The sequence below is a fragment of the Dermacentor albipictus genome, chromosome 4 (genome assembly GCF_038994185.2).
Source record: "Dermacentor albipictus isolate Rhodes 1998 colony chromosome 4, USDA_Dalb.pri_finalv2, whole genome shotgun sequence".
Classification (NCBI taxonomy): Eukaryota; Metazoa; Arthropoda; class Arachnida; order Ixodida; family Ixodidae; genus Dermacentor; species Dermacentor albipictus.
Window position 1 is genome coordinate 50204689 of NC_091824.1, and position 21226 is coordinate 50225914.

The 21226-nt window shown below is 46.5% G+C and overlaps 1 long non-coding RNA gene across 1 annotated transcript in view; it reads left to right on the forward strand.

Moving 5' to 3' along the window:
• The window catches only part of LOC135913403 (uncharacterized), a 108133-nt gene that overhangs the window by 73290 nt on the left and 13617 nt on the right, over window positions 1-21226 (forward strand). Inside the window, exon 2 of the long non-coding RNA XR_010567996.1 lies at window positions 14777-14980. This is a non-coding gene — a long non-coding RNA (uncharacterized lncRNA). The remainder of the gene's footprint in view (window positions 1-14776; window positions 14981-21226) is intronic.

Genomic DNA, 21226 nt, shown 5'->3' on the forward strand with positions numbered 1-21226 from the left:
AACCCGACCTCAACAAGCATCCGACCTCGCTCAAACCTAACTCTAGCATTAGGGTGAGGTCAACATTGCTGACCTCCCTCACAGAATTTCTACCAGTAGCCAAATTCACCTCAAATTCACGTCACTTTATGAGGCAGAGGTCGAATTGAGGTTGAGGTAGACTTCATGGGGAGGGAACCTCTTGAAGTTGCTCTTCTTCTGTATAACCGAAATAGAGGTGTCTGTGCTTTCTCGTCCCGAAGCCGTGGGAGGAGTTTCAATTGCAGAGAGTCCCCTATATCAGTAACGTATTTTCTCTGCATAATGTTGCACTACTGACCAACTACACTAAATAGAACATGGTTGCGCCGGCTTCTTCTCCATAATATTAGGCTGCACTTATATGTGCCTGCTTTATTATCTTTATTTCTCAGAGCGACAATTCCTAAAATGAAGGATTGGTTGACTAAGCATGGCACAAAGAAAATGGCAGACTCCCTTGAAAGAGAAAACGTAAGCCACCCTTGTAGTGTGATCCCCCCCACCCAAAAGAAAAGATAGAATTGCAAAGAAACGGACAAAAACAGGTAGCAACGATGTCGACAGGAGGCGGATTCCGCTCCATTCAAAAGAACACGTATTTTGACGTATTTGATTTGTCGTATTGGAGCAGTAAGGCTGCGCAACAGAAACACATGAAACGAATGTTCAAAGATCGTGCGCGCTATGACTATCAACGCTTTTCACCGCGCTCGTCAAGTTGCCGCCATGTATAATCACATGTTTGGCCTATGTTTCATAACATGGTAACATATAACACAAACACGTGAAAGACATCTTGCAGGAAAGCTTGGCCAATGTCTTATATTAGCTTCGTAGTGCTACTGGAGAAGCGCACGCTGTGCACATATTATATACCATTTCGAAGTCGGTTCGTTCCCTCCATCCCTTAGACACTACCTTCCGTGACTCCTATGAGCTACAATGGGTCTCGGAAACGGCTAGATGAGTATGCCATAACGGGGTGAAAGTGCCACTTTCCTTTCCATTGGCGACCTCACCGCAGGTATGCATACCTCTCTCCCAGCAAGACTGGTTGTGGGGCTTCCGCGAAGCCTGTTCGTTGCGGCGAACATATTTGCTCCAACAACTTCCCCTTTTTCTTGCTACCACTCACGAGTTTACGTAACATTACGTCCAATCAGCCGTGTCAAATGAGGTTACAGAAAGGCAAGACCATGATCTCTTGCACTGAAATCTCAGCTTTTATACATTTTGTTCCTCTGCAGTTGCGGTAGATAAAACGGAATGTAGGCAAACCATTTGTGAAAACGGTCGAAGCCACCGTGCAAGTAATAAATGCCGCTGAGCCATGTCGCAGTGAGTCTGGCCCAGTTAGAACTGCCCATTTATTATATGCCGCTTTTTAATAATCTTAGTCGATAAGGAACTCAATACGCGGGCTTGCGACCGATGCAGTCATTTGCGGACTGACGTCACAACTTTCGAGCAAACACCCGTTAAACTACATAAAGAAGGCATTCTGGTTAGCGATTCCGCAGGTGAATATATATGCAAGCTAGAAAGCCTCGTAGGATCAGTAAAGATGCTCACAGCAGCTTTAACCTTCGATGGCGTTTTCTAGTGTATTCTAAAGCATGAAAGACGTGATAATTAAGCGATGTTTCCGAGATCTCACTGTTTTCCAGTTGTCACTTGTCATTGAAATAATCAATCCGCCTTTCACTTCAGTTTTGTTTGCACAAAACAGCGGTTGACGCCAAAATAAAAGCAATTTCAAACCAGTGCTTAACAAGCCTCTCCCCGCAAACTATACTCCCCTAATCTTCGTTGATGGCCCGCAGAGCTCAAATCAGTTGCTTATCGGGATCGTGCTGCCGCCAGTTCAATGGATGGCATGAGTGCCCACACTGAAAGACAAAACTGCCCCTCAATTATCCATCCAAGTCAGTGCTCAAGGACCTCTCTTTAGTTTTGCCTCATAATCATCGCTCGACCGCACACCATGGTGCCATCCCTCCTCTATGCCGACCAATGACGCCAACGCTCCACACTGGCTCGTACCACCTAAGACATCATTGGCAATCTTTCTAGACACAAAACGCTTCGCTTAGCTCGGGGAACTTGATGAGCGTTGAGTCTCTATCCACCGAGCCAGCACTAATAGCGCTGCTTCAGTAGGAGCATCTATACCAATGTGCTGAGCGAAAATGCCATTTCCCCAGTGGCATATGGTTCTGTCACTGATAGGCATAAAGGCGATACGCTACCGGTGTGACTGAAAGAGCTCGGAAGTGTCGTTCCATAAGATCGACATTTTTGGTAGAACTGATCACTCAGAAGGGTTTGGGTGCGAGCTAGTTAGTACTCGTCTTGTGTATTGCTCCAGCGCTCGCCTTGTGTCCTCCTTTGCCCATGTTTTTTTGGCGCTGTTTTAAATATGAATGATCACTCACCAACGTCATAAGACAGAACTTCACGTTTTGTAATCTGCCGATATCCTTTGTTCACGAGCTAACAGTAATGTGCAAGGAGGAAGACTAGGAGCCCGCCGAAAAGAAATGAAACATGCAAGCTCGGTAGAAAGGTAGTGATATGGTTTTGTCTTAAGCTGGTCCTCTGTTCATCGCGGGAAAGACTACTTCGATGTCGAACCTGTTCGTACTGGTGCTCAATCCCAAGTGATGAGAATCTTCTTCCACCCGCGTGGAAAATGCTCGCTAATCTAGCAAATCATTCTTGTAGCCTAGCGTTTTCCAAATGTAATATTAGTATCCAGTATTGGAAATACCTACGCCGTGTAGATTTCGCCCATCTCAATTCGAATTGCTTTGTACATTTTTTCATTTTCTTTCAGAATACTGCGAGTATTGCCTAGCATTTTAGCTGGCAGGTGAGCGTAGTAGCTTTACAAAATATGAGTTGCGTTTTAGTGCCAACACTTGTGCGACGAATACGGGATCACTGATTCGTAAAAGAAGGCACAAGGCGCATGAAATGTTTAGGAGGCACGTTGGATAGCTTCGAACGAATTTCAGTTTCGAAAGCAGAGCCCGAGCAATTTACTGAGACCTATTGCGAAGCAGCACACTTGATCATCACATGAACATGATGCAGCTGGTGTGTCTTGTGCTGTTATGTTTGATGATAAGAGTTTCACAAAGACAGTATGCCTTTTTCGGGAGACTGTAACAATCGGGCCCACCCTCCAGTCTTTCAGCGCCACTCCTGATGAGAACTACTGATGAACACTAGCCTACATAATTGTACTCACAGTTAATTTGGTGTTTCTCAGCATTTTTTTAGTTTATCTTATTTATATGATAGTTTTATTAGCGCTTCAATGACACCAGGACAAAAAGCAATGTCAGAGAGGACTGCATGATCCAAATAAGAAAGCTGAGCTAAACCATTGTGAGGTCCAAATTTAAAACTGGTGAGAAAACGTGGTTCTGTTGTGCGGCCGGTTTCGCCGATCGGGAATACAAAACTTTTGATCGTGAAAAAGTGTTAATGGTTGGCTGGTATTGTGGTTGTTAGAATTTGTGTATTTTGGGACGTTATTTTGTAACATACCGGCAGTGTTTGCGAAGAAGGCAATATGTTATTGTTAATATTTGTTATCCGGTGTTCTGAGCAAGTTTTGCATGGTATAATAATTATTTCATGCGCATGCGTTTTTACAGCGTTGTGCTGAGGCAAAAATATTAGCGTTTTTTTTATTTTTAGGACACTTTACGATGAAGTTAAGCCACGTGTTCGAATGTTTTCTGCTGATGTGATAATAAGCGCGTACTCGCATAACAAATAAAAAAATTAGAAAGGGTCAATTACTATAGGCAAAACGCATTTCAATATCCGTAAGAAATAACGTGGCATTATGTGGCAACAGTCTATGTTACAGAAACATATATTGCAATTTCTAATATAGCGAAGGAAACATGACACCTTGTTCAATAACAGAGGCCAATTTCAGGATGCGTTAGCGAGATTCAGTATAGCTGTCATTCTTAAAAATGTCAAGCTCTCCGGCTTTTATCCACAGTGGACAAAAATGACTCGAGAACCGTTATTTTTCATCGTATCGGTTCGAAACCCGATCTTTGAAATGGCGATGATCGCAAAGGCGAAAGCGGTGTGAATGTGCCCACCAGCAGACAGTGACCACTGCTGAAAATGGGCACTGAGGAAGCAAGTCCTCGAACGTTTCCCATCAGCATCCAAAATCTAGGCAGAAAGGGCTATTCGAATGTGTGTTTTCATGCACCCAATCTGGAAGATGAATGCGCCGCATGCTTACGTCAGCACAATGGCCCTTGTGGGCATGAATGTTGGCGTAGCTTACGATCCATTGGTGACACGTTCAGATACGTGTTAGCAATGCAGGCACCGACGTACAAGCAGTTGACATGATTAAAAGTGCAGAAGCTTACTTCCAGTAAAATTTGCGTTCTGGGCCCAAGCCGCAAGACCGGCTGCTGCCTAGTTTCCATACATCTACATGGCATGACAAAAACGACATATCAGTGCTCTCCGCTGAGATACCATTTTAGAGACTGGACAATGGAGGAATTCCGTGTTTACACGATGAGGTAACTTCGTAAAGGTACCAGGGAGAGAGAGCATTTTATGACTTATACTAATAAAAGATGTACTTTTTATCATATCAAAGCTAGTAGTTATGCAGGTGTCGATAACGCCGTAGCCTACGTACTATTTTAGGAGAACGCCTTTCCACGGAGCCTGAGAAATAACTGTAAGAAGTTGTGCTACTTCTGCGAGCTTGGTCTTTTGTATATGCTTTGCCATATACGAATATAAGCTTTCCAAGAGGAACTCTCCAGCTGATACCGCCATGCAGGACAGGCTGCTCCTTCCTATCTAACCCTTAGAATCTCCAAGTGTACCAGCTCTCCAGGGTGCTTGCTTGCTTTCTAAACGGCAACGTCATCTACGAGACTCACAATGTTAGCCTAGGAGACTCCTCTTGGCCGACTATGGTCTGCTTGGTAGTCACCCAAAAGAGTTACCACTGTAACAGGGAACCAGGCCGACTAGGCCCTAATATAGTTATATGCATTTACGAGAAACTCACAGGCTTAAGTTTAACAACGTGAGAGGCTCCATAACTTTAACAATTTATTTTCCATGCAGAAGCGATCGACACGAAAACATTAAATCTGTTGTGTTTTGATATGTAGCAATTGACTGGATTGTGACAGACATGAGGCCAAAGGTGCACTGCTTTATTCGGCCATTACTGCGCTTACAGGGTGGCCAACTGCATATATAGATGTCATTAGATAAAGGTGGTTTGCATCCATTTTGTTTACTGGTTTCCCGTGCGCAAGAAAAGTGCACCTATGTTGTTCGAAGCTATCAGCCCCCGAAATGTACTGCGATATTCCGTCGTCGTTCCATACCTTATCCACGGTACACGTGGTGCGTTTATAGGAAACCTGCACGTTGAAAAACCGCAGGGGGGCCAGAATTGATGCGGAGCCTCTCACTATCGCATGCCTCATAATCAAATCGTGGTTCTGACTCAATTTTAACGATTAATGAATGAATTAGGTAATTAGTCGAACTTGAGAGGAATATTTTGCTGCATAGTTTGACGACTTCCTATAAATGTACATGATCTCATTTGAACTGTCAATTGTTACAACAAAACTAATCAAATCTTGACATTCGCCAATGAATTAATATATGTACCTTCGATTCATTCACGTGGATACGGGTAAATGCAGGTTAGCAGCCATTTTTCAGATGTCCTTTCGGAATACAAAAAATAACACCACATTGTCGCCCGGCAGAAAGTTATCATCGTATACGCGGTATGCAGTTTTTCAGCAACTATTCACTATTGTAAATTCGTTCCAAACGTCATAACCCCCCTCTCCCCCCAAAACAAAGAACTAATCATGGCTGAAGATAAGCTTTAACCCCATTCAAGGATATACTCTGCTTTTCAAAAGCAACTATGCCTCGCAGCGGATGTCATTTTCCCACTCATTCTGAGAGCCCCTGCAGCGAGCGCCTGTGTTGGGTACAGAAGAGCACGTTAACGCTGAGCCTACAAAATGGCTGTCATTCCTGCTTTTCAGGTTGAAGTCGCAACGAACAAAAATATATTTGGTCACACCGATGACTTTCCACTAAAGTCGATGGTTCCAGGCACTTCCGGCTACACGTAAGCTCTCCCCTTAGCCCCGAGCCTGACAACTATTGCGACGACGCTGACAGCCCCGGGCACTTCTCCAAAAACACGTTTTTTGTCCGAAGCTAACAACTGTCGCCGTTAGGCGAAACAACTTCCTGCATCCAGCATTTTAAAACGCTGCCGCACTCCTCCGGAGACGCCTCCCTGCAGCTACAAGAGCGAGCATTAAAGAAAATCGAAAGCGTTTGTGAAATACATAAGCACAATGTAGATTGCTGAGCACTGAACACACAAAAAGAACGCTTAACGGACGTGACCTGCTTCGACACTGAAACTGGTGGCTAAAAGGTCGGGTTCACTCGCCGTTGAAGAGCAGCTGACAGCGGTAAAGACATTGTGTTGTCGACAAGAACAATGGCACAATCTGCGAGGTGCGAAGGAAGCGTTTGATGTTTTGAATAGTTCTTTTTTCTTGTTTCTCGCAGCTTCAGACTACCGTTTTAAATGATCTTGTTTCTCATAAAGTGTCCCGCGGTGATCGTCAAATGATTTAGTAAATGTTAGAGCAAGGGAGGAGTGTATTTATAAAAATTTTCAGCTAAGCTGTTTATGGTTAGGCTTCCGTGCATTTTTTTCGTGTGCGTCTGCGAAAACCGCGGGTTGATCCCGAATATTGGGCAGGAAGGGTCCGAGCGTAATGGCACATACCCCTGTGGACTCCCGGCAGTGGGATCCGGGACCTATAACGCGCCTTTGAACTACCCTTGTTACATGTGGGACCCAGAAATGCTCCTGGTACACGGGTGCTAACAGAATTTTGACATGCTAATTAATCTCTACGATCAGATCTTAGTCCAAAAGGCCGACCCGCGTCGGCCATGTATACATTTGCACGACCCTCTCTTTGACGGCGTTCCAAGGCCTGGCGTATCTCATTTTCTTTCCTCCCGGTCACCCGTGGTGGTGGCCCTGTCCAAACTTCACGCGTGTCTAGTTACCTCTGGCTTCTCGGGACGGCATTGTCACCAGTGCGAATGACAATAAATGTGCGTGCGTACCTTTCACCAGAATGACCATCGACCAAGACAACAAATGAGCACATACCTTTGTTGAAGATTCTGTGACACCTCTCTGTCATGTGCTCTGTCATGCATCATGTCATATGCCTTTACACAATGCAATGGGACATGATTTTTTAAATGCGAATCATTCCTTGGCAAACGTTTGCAACATTGAGAGTATCTATCTTACCGCCTATGTCTTGACGCTCTCATGGTTGTTTCGTTAACTTTGCATATACAAAAATTGGCATAACGTGATAACGGAGTATGACAAACATAAATGATTGGTCATGACATTATTATCAAGAAATGCGACATGTAGGTCATGAAACAGCCGCCTACATATTGGTGCTCTCATGGTCGTTTCGTTATCTTGATAGGTACCAAAATTGGCATAGTATGACGAGAGTATATGACCAACATAAATGATAGGTCATGACATGAATATCACGGTATATGTCTCATGCAAGTCATGAAACAGCCGCGTACATTTTGGGACTCTCATGGCCGTTTCGTTAACCTGGTATGTAGGAGTTTTACAGTCTGAATAGAGTGTATGACGAACATAAATGATAGGTAATGATATGCATGTCTTGACATGCGTGTCATGTAGGTCTTGAAACAGTCGTCTATCTCTTGGTATGTACCAAAATTGGCATAATATGACAAGAGTGTATGACGAACATAAATCATAGGTCATGAAATGAATATCATGATATCCTCGTCATACAGGTCATAAAACAGCCACCTACGCCTTGGGTAGGTACGAAAATCGGCATTGTACGGCAAGAGTCTATAACGATCATAAATCGTAGGTGCTAATGTCATGACATGATTGACATGTAGGTCATGAAACAGCCGCCTACGTCTTGGTATCTACGAAAATTGGCATAGTATGATAACAGTACATAGCGAACATAAATGATAGGTCACGATATGAATGTCATGATATGCGTGTCATTTAGGTCATCAAACATCCTCCTATGTCTTGGTGCTCTCATGGTCGTTTCGTTAACTAGGTCCGCTGCCTGCTCACTGGTTCGCATAACATCGATCCCTGCAGGGCGTGGGATCTGCTGGCTTTTTTTTTCTGATATATGCTTGAGATTCGAAAATATTGTTCTTCCAAGAATAGTTAAAAGTTTAAAAAAAATTTTTTTTTACAATTTTCAGGTTTAGCAACTTTTTTTCGCTTACTAGTAAAACACAGACGGCATATATAGGTTATGCTCCCTCGAGCAGTGATTTCCTTTTCAATATATATCCATCCTTTCATGGTAGCTTAGCGTCTAAGGCATGCGCTGCTGAGTTAGAAGTCGCGGCTTCGATCGCGGTAACGACGGTGCATTTAGATGGCAGCAAGTTTTAAAAGAATGCTCTTTTACCTGGATTTATTCTCCGGTGATCAAAATCACTCCCGAGTCCTCCACTACAGCGTGCCTCATAGTCAGATCATGGTTTCGACACAGAAAACCCAAATTTTTCAAGCGTGAAGCTTTCATTGGCTAAAATTCCATAGTTTCACCTGCGTCGTTCAGTTGGGTTATCACGGGGTAGGTTCGGAATAATGACCAACGAAGCATCTTTGTCCGCGAGATTCGTACCTTCGTCCCCCAGCGCAAAAGCCGGATGGTCTAACCATTACACCACGTCCTTATTTTTCCTTTCATACATAGGATTAAAGCATCCTTTAACATACAAAGCGGCACAGTGATTGAAGCTGACATCCGAAACGCGTAACGACGGGGCAAGAAAATTCAAGCGTCCAATAAACACATCCATTCCGGCGATAATTTTTGAGTGGCATACACACTACGAATGTAAGCAGCAGAGTTGCGAAACAGCGACCGAGTACTTCGCGGTGATACAGCATGCCTGTCACACAATCTGCTCCACCAAAGGCTGTGCAAGCCATGTAATGTGAACATGGCGTATAATGGGGCACAGTAACCTTTTGGTAGGAAGGAAAAAAGTTTTTATGGTGCGGCATCTGAACATTTTTTCAGTATTCTTCGGAGACTGTCCCAGAAAAGCTTGGCATCTCTACCACTGATAAAAGATTTTTTTTTGTTTCACCACGCAGATGTAAACGACCGTTGGTCGACCATAGCAAGAAATAGCCCCTTTTCTCCAACCAAGTTTTGACAGGAAGAGTTACCGGATGTAATTTAGAGAGAGAGAGAGAAACGTTTATTAGACGAAACAGTGTCCCGAGCGAGGCCGGGTATCACCCTAAGGTGGGAGGGCTCCTTAGTCCAGGAACCCTCTGGCTTCGACTGCCCTCTTAGCCCTGGCGACGAGTTGTCGTTGGTCTTCCAGGTCCCCGAGGGTTAGCTTGGCCTCCCACGTTTCGAACAGGTCGTTTGCCTGCGTTTCTGGTTGCATTTCGCTGCCTTCCTGCCACGGGCATTCCAGGAGCAAGTGTGCCAGAGTGTCGGGTACGTTGCACAGTGGGCAGAGGTAGCCGTGGATTGTCGGGTAGAGGCGATGCATCATCATTCCGTGCGTGTATGTGTTACTTTGCAGGCGTCTAAGGATTAGGCTTTCTTCTCTGTCGAGTTTAGGGTGCGGTGGAGGGTACACTCGACGCTCGAGCCTGTAATGCTGCAATATGGCCGAATAGTTGGTGGGTACGGCCTCCGCCTCTTCTGTCACGGGTCCGAGAGCGCGTGGGGAGTGGGGAGCCCGGCTGACGTGCTCGCGGGCAGCGGCGTGGGCCGCTTCGTTCCCCTCTAGTCCCTCGTGTCCGGGTACCCACGTTACGCAGGTGTACGGGAGCGGAGTGCTTCGTCTTTTTAGTATCTTGAGTGCATCGGCCGAGATGCGGCCCCTCAAGAAGTTTCTGCAGGCGGCCTGAGAGTCGGTGAATATAATTGCTGCGTCTGTGCATGTGGTGGTGGCGAGAGCGATTGCCGCTTCTTCAGCCGTTTCCGGGTTGCGTGCCTTGATGGTTGCCGATGCAAGCTCGGAGCCTTGGGAGTCGACGACGCTCAGAGCGTACGCGTTTCGATGCGGATACTTGGCCGCATCGGTGTAGCGGGCATTCGGGTCATGCTTGAAACTTCTTTTGATGGCGTTGGCTCTAGCCTGTCTTCTACTCTTGTGATATATGGGATGCATGTTACGCGGGACACGTGCGATGGAAATGCACTCTCGAACGTCCGGTGGTATTCGCTCTTTCTTGTCCATGTCTGCGACATACGTCTCGCTGTAGTTTAGGTTTCGGAGTACTGATCTCCCTGTGGGCGTGAGCTTGAGTCGTTGCAGCTGGCTGTTCTTGTGCGCTTCGGCGAGCTCTTGCCACGTGTTGTGGACGCCCATCTTAAGGAGACGTGATGTAGAGGCCATGGCGGGGAGTCCCAGGGCGGCTTTGATTGCCTTCCTTATCATGATGTTCAGTTTTTCTATTTCAGCATTCTTTAAAGCCAGGTACGGCGTGCCGTATGTGATGCGGCTGGTGAGGAGCGCTTGTACTATTCTTAGAGTGTCTTGCTCCTTGAGCCCGCTTCTTTGGCTTGAGATCCGTTTGATGAGGTGCGTTAGTTGCGAAAGGGTGCGTTCTAGTCTCGGTAGGCTGGCAGCTCCCGATCCGTCTTTGTGGATGTGGAGTCCAAGTATTCGCACGCTGTCGACTTTCGGGATTGTTGTCCCGTTGAGTGTGATGCTGGGATCGGGCTCTTCATAGTTGGGTGGTCGGCCTCTCGTTCTTGCTTTCAGGACGAGGTGTTCAGACTTCTCCGGGGCGCAGCGGAGGCCGCAGTTTCGGAGATAGCTTTCGATGGTGTCGACAGCTTCTTGTAAGCTACTTTCTTGCCTTCCAATGTTCGTAGCTCTGGTCCAGAGCGTAATGTCATCAGCATACATCGCGTGACGCAGATCTGGTATGGTCTCGAGTAGTGGGGGTAGCTTGATCATAGCTACGTTAAAGAGTAGCGGTGAAATGACCGACCCTTGCGGAGTGCCTCTGTTTGGAAGTAGGAAGCTTTCACTGCGGATGTTGCAGATTCCGACTGTTGCCGTGCGGTCCATCAGAAAGTTTCTGACGTATGCGTAGGTCCTAGTGCCGCAGCCGGTGCTTTCGAGATTGTTGAGGATCGCGTCGTGGCTAACGTTATCAAAGGCTCCCTTGACGTCTATTGCCACTATGGAGTATTTGCTTCGATTGTTTAGGTGATCTAGAAGGCCTTCTTTTAGTTGTAAGAGTACATCCTGCGTTGAGAGGTGCTGCCTGAAACCGAACATGGTGTCTGGTAGGTGGTCGTTGTCTTCTAGGTACTGGGTAATGCGGTCGTGCACCATATGTTCGAAAAGCTTTCCCGCGCACGAGGTGAGGGAGATCGGGCGTAGGTTCTCCAAGCTGAGAGGTTTGTTGGCCTTGGGGATCATGGTGATGTCCGAGTGTTTCCACACAGCAGGCAGTTCTCCTTTCTCCCAGCACTCATTGCAGTAACGGAGGAGAGCCTCGGTGGCCTGCTGCGGTAGGTTGCGTAGGTGTTTGTTAACGATCCTGTCTTTACCTGGGCTAGTATTTCTAGTCAGCTTGGATAGGGCTACGTGGATTTCGGCCTCCGTGAAGGGTCGGTCGGAGAAAAAAAGTTTAAGCAGATTGAGGAAAAATCGATCGTCGCACAGGCGTAGGTAGATCAAAGTTGTCACTCTATGTAAGGTGCCGAGTAAACAGGAACAAAAAATGGGTGTACAAGCGCAGCAGAAATTTCTTTGCAGGAGCTACAAACTTTGAGGAAGTGCAAACTTTTGACAACTGCGCCAAGGAAGCAGTGGTACATCTTTTACATAGGATGAAACGGCTATCCTTGAAACTCTGTTGCATAAGCGAAGCTGTAACATTTTCCTGGACTGTTAAAAATGGACAGCTAAAATGACTAGAAAAGAATAGCCGGTAGACAAGTTGTCTAAGAAAGAGGTGAATCAGGCTGCGGCCTCCACTTGCGGCATGGCATCAACACGTGAGCTCCAGACAAATGTAGCAAACACACGATGGAAATATTGCAACCTAAGACGTGATCAGTGTAGCACTTGCACGTCATACATAGGTCGAGCTGATAGGAACCCAACAGCAAATTTCTGCGCCGCTAAAGAAGGGCAAATGCCGCATCTGCCAAGTGGTAACATCTCGATGTACTTCTGCAACTTTCAAGGACAAGTGAGCGTTACTCTTACGGTGTTGAGAGTATAGTCCACGTAAGCACTGGCAGTGTTGCTTTCACTGAATACCGGCATAGTTGGTTGGCATCATACATCACAGTAGAAACCAAAACCTCCAGCTTTTTTTTCCCCATACCTTAACAGCTGTACTGGAAACTGCACAAAAGTCCTGCTTTATGGCAAGCAATGTCTTTGAACTTTTCTCATCTGCACAAAAAGAGGTGCTATTGTCCGCATACGCCAGTACACGAACCTCACTGTACTGCAGTGCGCATCGGTGAAACATCATCTTGCAGCATTTGCCCACAGAACGGCTCCAACTACAAAGTGTACAAGAGTGCGGACGAATGCCAAACTTGCCTCACCGAAGCCTTGAGCAAGATGTATTTGGAGAAACAGCCCTTAACTATTAGCCTTGTTTAACGATTAGCAGATAACGTGCTGATACTCGTAAGGAGATGAAATCCAATGTTTACGGGCTTTGACGCAAAAAAACTACTTGTAGTGATTAGCTTTATCAAGTGGTTTTGCCAGCTCAACCTTTCAAATGATCGCCGTGTGTTCTTAATTATAACGCCTTAGAAATGAAACTCCGGGGTTTTAGTGGGCAAAAATAAAACATGATTACGAGTCATGCCTTTGTAAGGGACTGCAAAATAATTTTTACCCCCTGCGGATCTTTGACTTGCGCCTATTGTGCGGTACACTGGCGTTCTTGTATTTTCCATACTACGGCACTTACAACGGGGCCTATATAAAAAGAAGCGTGCCGGCGTGTTGATTATCATAGTGATTTCCGTACAATAGCACACGCACAAGGACATCGGCTAAGGAGCGGGATCAAACATCGTGTCAACACCAGCTAGATTTTACAGCGAAATCTGTATGTGGCTAGCCGATTCATCCGCCCGTCTGTCGCCTGTACGCCGAAAACTTCTCCGGCGCAACCCGACGCGCATGCGCGAAAGAAAGAAGTCGTAGCGGTTGCTCTGAATGTTATCATATTATTGAACATGTTATGACTCATGACCTTCATCGCCACATAGAAAACGTGGGATAGCGGCGCTCCTGCGATCCCGTTAGAGGGTGTAACAGCATAACAAAACGCAACATTGCCACCACGAGTCATCGACCTTAAGGTCGACTTAGCGCGCCTTGACGCAAGTGGATTGGATCCTTCCTGTTGCAATGGTTTGCAATTGAGTGTTACACGGACGTCAATGTGCCGTCCACGCCTCACTCATCGTGCATAGATTTAACCTTTGGCAAGAACGTGTCTCGCACAGCAGTGCAACCGATCGCGGTGCACCATAGCGACCACAAAGCTATGATCACTTTGGTAACGAGTATGTGTCTTTGTTGAATGAATATAGCAATGACCATATAAATCAATATATTTATCAGTACACTCACCCCAATACAGCTTCGCTTGTTACCCTGATTCGCAGAATGGAAGGGCACTAAATTTTTTGGAGATCATCGCTGCGCGTCGAAGATCATTGTGATTTCCACACCACGGCGCATGCCAGCAGCGCGGATCATCCAAGGAGCACGACCCAACGGGGGATTGTCCAAGTAGTAGGAGGCAAATGTCTTGCTGACGTCAATTAGATCTTCTAGAATATTGCCGCTCGTTGATTATGATTACGATTTCCGTACTATCACACATGCCCAGAACGGGGACTGGCGAAGAAGTGGTCGGCACATTTAAAATAAATAAGAAGAAAAGAAGAAATACGAACCTGTATCAGATATGACACACTGCGTAGCACTGGTACGCGAGGGCACGTGCGCGTGCCAGGTTCCTTTACGCCAAGGGTGCAGGAATGAAATGGACAAACTTAAAGGATTTCATTACCTCCTTATCGCAAGCCTCGCTTTACATGGATTGCAATATGTGCGTTGGATTTGCACGGTATCTTTAAATGTGCAGTAGTTCATACGTCCGTACATTAGTAAGGAGGGTGAACTCAACAAGTTTAGTATTGATTCCTGTCATAAATATACCGCTGGAACTAGAAAAAGTCGAAGGGACAGAATGTGCCAGGAATGCGCAAAACCACTCGTGGTGTGTTCTTTACCTTAGTCTTTATCTAGCTTTAGCTTTAATTATCCACGTGTCAAAACAACGGCAAGCTTGGAGGTTGCACCGTGGGCTGTGGTGGATGGAGAGTGATCTCGGGCTCTGGTACTGATGTCGTGATTTAGGATGCCAACGCAGAGCCCCAGTACCACGGTGGATAAAATATGTCGCGTCCGGGGCTACAGCGGGGCCGACTATGAGATCATCCGGCAAAGCAAGGTCCGGCGCAGTTGCTCAGCGGACGCAGAATTGTTCGGCGAGATGGTGCCGCACGCGAACTTCGCGGTGTTACCGTCACTGCAGGTCAGCTGGCGTATACTGCCATGTCAAAGGAGCACCGGTGGTCACCGTGCGCGTTCCGCCACACGGGGCAGAACCGACAGTGGCCACGTGTGAGCCGGCCTCTGCAGCGGGGCAGCCTGCAGGCCTGTCTGTCGAGGAGATGCTGGGCCCCGCTGCTACGTCGAGGCGGTGCACCTCATGGGCCCCTTCCCCGGAACAGAGCTGGTGAGAGATCCCGCAGGCATAGCAGCGCCCGCTCGAGAATCGTGAGGTTATCGAGGCGAAGTAGTTTAGCTGCTGTGGGAGCAGCGAGGAGGCTCGCATGACGCCCATGAGGCTGTCGGGTGAGCCTCTCGGTGAGCCACGGGTAGCATCAGCGGAGAATACGGCAGCCAGGATACTCACGGTAGCGAGATCCATGGCCAAGAAAGCGTTTATGGCAGCTCTTGGCAGCTCAGAGGTGAATAGCGTCCTGGGGCAGATATTCATGGCAACGCAAGCATAGACCGCTTTCTTTGGCCGCCGGAGGTACCGGAAAAAAGTCCCACGTGGATTGTGTTTAACGGTTCTCCAACTTTAGTTGCGTTTTCGCGGACATTGCCATTGTGGTGGCGAAATCACAGGGCAAGAGGCTATCGCGCCGGACACCTGGTTTATTTGTTGCTCTTCTTTCCTTAATTAGTCGCTACCATCGAGCGTGTGCCCCAGCCCTAATGCAGTCATCGTCACTGTAGCGATAGCTGCCCGTCAGTGTTGATAGTGAGCGCATGTGCACTGTTAGCGAAAGCTGCCCGCCAATGACAGCTTTTATGAGTGAAGAGTTCTGAGTTGTCTATTTGGTCCGCGACGATTTCGTTCTGTTCAGTCGCACGAACGCGGCTTTGGTTAGCGTTGTTCGCACAGCAAGGCTTGATTGTACGGCGAGTTTTTCGTTGTGCTATTGCTGTTGTTTTTGGATCAGTGTGTGCCTGATGCATGCTTCGTGCGCTTTTGAAACGCTTCAGCAGGGCACATTAGTGGCTCGCCCAGTTCAGGCACTCGGTAACAGTATATATCCACTTGCAGAGAACGCACACCCATAACTATGTTAATTTGCTGTTTCATAGAGCCTTTACGCAGTATAGCCGGAGTAAGGTCCTGTGCCCGTATTACCGGAATTATATATATATATACATATATATATATACATATATATATATATATATATATATATATATATATATATATATATATATATATATATATATATATATATACACACACACACGTAGAGGCCTCTGTTTCATCACACCCAGAATGCATTTTTGCGATGTACCTAAACAAAAATTCTCGTAACGTTTTAACCAACAGCATCAACTGTCAACGAGCAAGACGTCATCAACGTCGTCACGCCGGTCCACACAGGAATGCAGGCGTTTCTGTAACCCACCATAAATCCAAGAAGAAGAACAAGTCAAGAAAAGAAGACAAGAACATCGGCCGCTTCCGTAATGATCACACCGCGGTATAGGAAATGGCAGACCGGGCCGCTTTATCGCCAGACAGCTTAATCTCATTTGGCCGCCTAGCCCTGCTCTCCACCCGCACTTCAGGAGTCGCCTGGCGGTAACATATAGACGCCATTTCCAGCGTCCCTGTGGGCCCATTAGTCGTGGCCGAGTTTCATTGATCGCTGCCGCAGACGAGTAGCTACGCACCTATTCGGGCGGCGATGCGGTCGGAATACTTCTAGATTTTTTTTTCTTGAGTCGCACTCAGGCTCGTTGTCTTCACCCGATACTTACTTCAGAGAATCATGGATGCACTGAATGTTTTGCTAACGGCTGCGAAACTGCGTGCGCGTGTGGGTGTGCCTCTGCCTGCGTGGGACCGAACGAACCTGTAAAGCACGCGATAAGCATGCGATCATGAAAGATGTGCCAACCATGGCTCTTTGTACGCAGCACTCTTGATAATCCTGCAGAGAGCACATGCTCGTTCGTAGAATAATGCATCCCTACGCTCGCGGGCTATGTCGACATCGCACGAAGAAATGTGTCGGGTTTTAAGTTTTCTTAGCTGGTCTACTCAAGAGAAAGAGACGGAGAAGAGACAGGTGAGAGGAAAGTGACCGACCTTAACAAGACATGCATGCCCGTTTTGATGCCTTGCACTGTGAGAAAAGATACAAGACGAAAAATGGTGAAAGGCAGGGCTCGCAGCTCGCAACTCGCAGCCCGCTGAGCTGCGCGTGTTCAATTTACACGTTAGTCATGCCCCACGAATAACGATTTCGTTTTATAGTATGCTTTCGTCTTCGAAATAAAGGTTTTACACTTGTCGTTAAAGCCTTTGTGCCACCAGCGAGCAAAATTGTAATAACGCACAGATTTTCCGCTAAGACAGTAATAGCGTGCAGCATTGAGTTGGTCGTATTTGCCAGCGCAACATGAAAACTGGAGTACCGGGCTCAGGCCACGTACGTTCTCGGCGTTTTAGCCGATCTCGCACCCTGTAATCTACCTGCCGCGGTGGCTCAGCAGCTGCGGCGCTGCATTGGTAAACTCGGGATGGTGCATTCGGCCCCAACCGCGGTCGCCGCACTCCGATGGGGGTGGAATGGAAAAACATTCGTGTACTGTGATCTGCCTGCAGGTTAAAGAACTCTAGGTGGTCAAAATTGTTCCAGAGTCCCTTAACTACGCCATGCCTCGCAAAGAGATTGTTGGTTTTGGTACTGTATGAAACCAAGATTTTGCTACTAGGCTTTTGAACCGTTATACGTTTTGACGCCAATATTATGTTTCTCCAGCTTTTACTTTACTTTTACTTTTACATTTGGTATTCATTCATACATACAAATGCATAATCAAGAATATCACACTTCGATGAGCACCCGCCATGGTTTCTCCGTGGCGATGGTGTTGGGCTACTGAGCACGAGATCGCGGGATCAAGTCCCGGCCACGGCGGCCGCATTTCGATGGCGGTGAAATGCGAAAACACTCGTGTACTTAGATTTAGGTGCAGGGTAAAGAACCCTAGGTGGCCGAACTTTCCGGAGTCCCTGACTACGACGTGCCTCATATCAGAAAATGGTTTTGGCACATAAAACCCCATAATTTATTTTTTAACGTCGATAAGCGACAACTGTGCCTCTGAATGGAGTGCCGCTGAATCTTAGAAATGTATTGGCGTAACACCTACCTGGCTATTCGAGACAAAGGTTCACAGGAAGCTGTGGAGATTTAATGTGACCCGCAGTTGTTGAACAAAAGACATCTCAGGAGCCAACGTTTTGGCAGGGATACTTGTTCTGTTTCCCTGATGAAGACATCTTTGTCTAATCATTCGTTCCAGAGACATCGCCTATTTGACCAGTGCTTGATTTCTTCGGGGACACTTATCATACGCCAACTAGAAACCCATGTTGAAGCTTCAGACACAGCCCATACTATAGTGTGGAGGTGGGAAACGATCCTACTTCGTTTCACTTTCCAATTTTCATCAACATGGTGATATCCAAAAGATACAAGTGAAATTAGTGACGAACAGAATACCTAGCAACGACACGATGACGACGACTTCCAAAAAACAACAGCGATTTACTTTGCCGTCTTAACGGAAAGGACCGTAAGACGAAAAGGCTCAGGCACAGGAAACACAGCTTCGAGGTTTCAAAGGCGTACGTTTTCCTTTTTGTTCCTGTAGATAATTACTGAATAATAGGATCCCTGAAACATATGACACATAGAGACCGGCTAGAAATGTACTCAAATGTTAACTCATGCGAATAAGAAGAAAGCTAAAAAAAGCTAAAGAAAAATTCAAACAATAAACGGAAAAGGAATATTTGAGGAATGTAATACCCAAATATATCGCGAAGTAGGCATCACATGATTACTGTCGACGTTGAGGCGATTACTACTGATGCAATGAATTGACCCACCATATCATGGAAGACATGCTTATTCAGAATCTATAGCGGTCATTCTGAGACTTCCTTGCCTTGGCTATATGCGACATACTCGGTCTTTTCGTATAGGCCCACTTTGCTTTGATACTGACTTGCCAAGGTTGGACGTGACCATACCGGTGACTACATAACAACGACGCTGTGACAACAATGGAATGACGACGAAAGAACACATTGAAAGAGCAACAAAAGTGCTATCACGACAATGGTGTCACCACATTGAGATGACGATTCTGAAGTTATGCGATAGCGTGCCATACTAGATGCGCAGTCAGAGTGCGGTGGTTCGGCTAAACACAAGCGTGCACTCACAGCACGCGCTATAGGAACAGGCACTATTTGTGATATCAGTGCATGGAAAACAAAACGAAAAACCTCGGTAGATGGGGAGCAATGAAGTCTATCCCTACCTATGCTACAGGTGTGGTGTTGGCCGTGGATTCCACCAGCGAAAGCAGTCAAAGTCGGTTTAAGACCAACATGAGCACGCTTACCTCAAGTGTTAAGAACACGGACACGATCGATAGTCCTTCAAACATATATGAGGTCACTATCTGAGAAAGTGTTCATGTCTTCTACGTCTTACCATTCAATTCGTGGATCCTTGCAAAAAAAATTAAATTATGGGGGTTTTACGTGCCAAAACCACTTTGTGGTTAGGAGGCATGCCGTAATGAAGGACTCCAGAAATTTGGACCACCTGGGGTTCTCTAACGTGCACCTAAATCTATGTACGCGGGTGTTTTCGCCCGCATCGAAATGCGGCCGCCGTGGCCAGGATTCTATCCCGCGACCTCGTGCTCAGCAGCCCAACACCATAGCCACTGAGCACCCACGGCGGTTATCTCTACCAACTACCTATGCTTTCAGTTTTCCTCCGTGACGCTTGCGGTGAAAGCGTTGAGAGTAACGCCAGTTCAGAACAGTGAGACTTTTGCGCGTGTTTCCGCGCGGAACGCTGCACGGTGCACCTGGTTGGCTCTTTTTAACCGGTATTTTGGAATGAGCAACTTAACATGTTCACAAATAAGTGTGCCACCATCTGGCATCTTTGTGCGTTCTCTGCGTGGTTGTCCTCTCTGCTGTAAAATTCATTGTGACAACAGCGGTTCAGGAATGTCAGAGAAAGTTATATGTATAAAAAAACGCATGCATGACGTGACAAAATTCTAACGCCGGTGTAAAACATGTCTTTTTAGTCGCATCTTTATCAGCTGCTTAAAGGGAGGGCTGAAATGCACGCGTGCTTTTATATTCGGTGGTTACGGACACCCTCATAATGGCCAGGTGGAGTTACGTCAGCACTTCCGGGCACAAATTCAACTGCCGCGGAAGGTTTCCCCCCGGAGTACTTTGTTGAAGTAGTTTGTGGGAAATATTATTTTTACTTTTGCATTGCCCCATTATCCCAACCGCCAGTGTTTTATCAAATCACGCCTCATCTGTGAAAGCAAATAAGGCTTAGTACGGGGAAATACCGGGCTCGCACTTCACAAAAATTAGGTAATATTTTTTTCCTGCATTTTTTTCTACGTCAGCCGGTGTGCATTCAGCCTTGACAAATGGATTCAAGCCAAACATACTAAGGCTGCCAGCACTTGTACCCGATCCACATTGTGTCAGGAGTGATGCGGGGCAGTTTTACAACACATCATTTCGATTGGCGCTGTTTTTTCACAAGAGCCAACATGCAATACGTACTGCATGTTTACTTAGAACCCCGTAGTATCAAATCCAATCTAATCTTGAAGTGCAGAAAGTCATCGCGACACACTGTAGTTACATCTGCCTGTTTCATGTTGTGTCGGAGAGGTCGACCGGCCCGTACGAGAGCGACCGAACTGAACATGTGCCTTGGAAAAAGTGCACCGGGCCACAGAGGCCTGAGGAACCAAGACCAAGATCTAGATGCTCCTCACCCAACCGAAACACTTTCCTAGTTCATCCTCAAGAGCCACTAAGAGGCGCCCGCTTCCTTGAAATAATTTTCTTAGTTCATTATCAGACCATAAAATGGTCTGATGTTAATGAATTTCGTATATTGTTTCTATTTATTGGTGCGTAGCATTCAATTCATTAATATCAGACCATACAATGGTCGGATATAAATGAATTGAATGCTACGCACCAACAAATAGAAACAATATACGACTACGGTAGCTCGCAATAAAGTATTCACTTTCCAAAACCTGCCGGCATTTATTTCCTAATATTAGCAGTCGAACAAATTAGCATTCACTTAACGCAGAGGTAAGAAAATTCACCGCCCAAGCACTCCGTACAGATGGTCAACCAGCGAAGCTGAAGCTTGCGACCCGGTGTTTAACACTGGGTTAATCGCGATGGTTGATTCAATTTCTTCTCAATTACTGGTTACGTGTTTGTCTTTCTTAATAAGGTTACACACCGGTTCCGCTGTGACGGAGAGAATGACGTCAGTGACAGTATGCCCGCAGTCCGCCCTTGTCGTTCGCGTCCGATGTCTGAAGTTTGCTCGGCGGCGTGGTTAGCAGCACC